Consider the following 487-nt stretch of genomic DNA (forward strand, 5'->3'; position numbering starts at 1 on the left):
TGGGTCGGCGGGGGGTTTTGAAGCCGCCCCCGGCCCCACCCAGGAAGCGCACGGGGCGGGAGCGGGGGCGGCCCCCAGGAGGAGGGCATGGGGGGGCTGGGCTACCGTCCTCATCTCGCGTGGGCGGGCTCCGAGGGGGGTCCCTTCAGCCCTGGGGGAAAGGGGGCGGGCACCCCGGCTCCGCCCCGCAAACAGGGTGCTGCCTCCTGGCGGCCAAGCGCCACCAAAGCGGGTGATCCAGATGCGCTGTGGCTTTGCGGGCAGTGTGGGTCACCAGAGAAAGAGGACCAGGCGAAGGCTTAATCTGGGGGATGAGACACAGGGTAGCCGACCAGAGGAGGGGGACCCAGAACGGGAGGAGAGTGTCAGGCTGGGACACAGGGTAGAGGAAGAGGGTCTGTCAAGATGGGGGCCTCGGGAGGGTGTCAGTGGGAGGAGGGGGCAACAGGACACCTGAGGGATGGAAGGGTCAGGAGGCAGACACCTG

This window comes from Pongo pygmaeus, chromosome 20 (assembly GCF_028885625.2).
Source record: "Pongo pygmaeus isolate AG05252 chromosome 20, NHGRI_mPonPyg2-v2.0_pri, whole genome shotgun sequence".
Taxonomy (NCBI): Eukaryota; Metazoa; Chordata; class Mammalia; order Primates; family Hominidae; genus Pongo; species Pongo pygmaeus.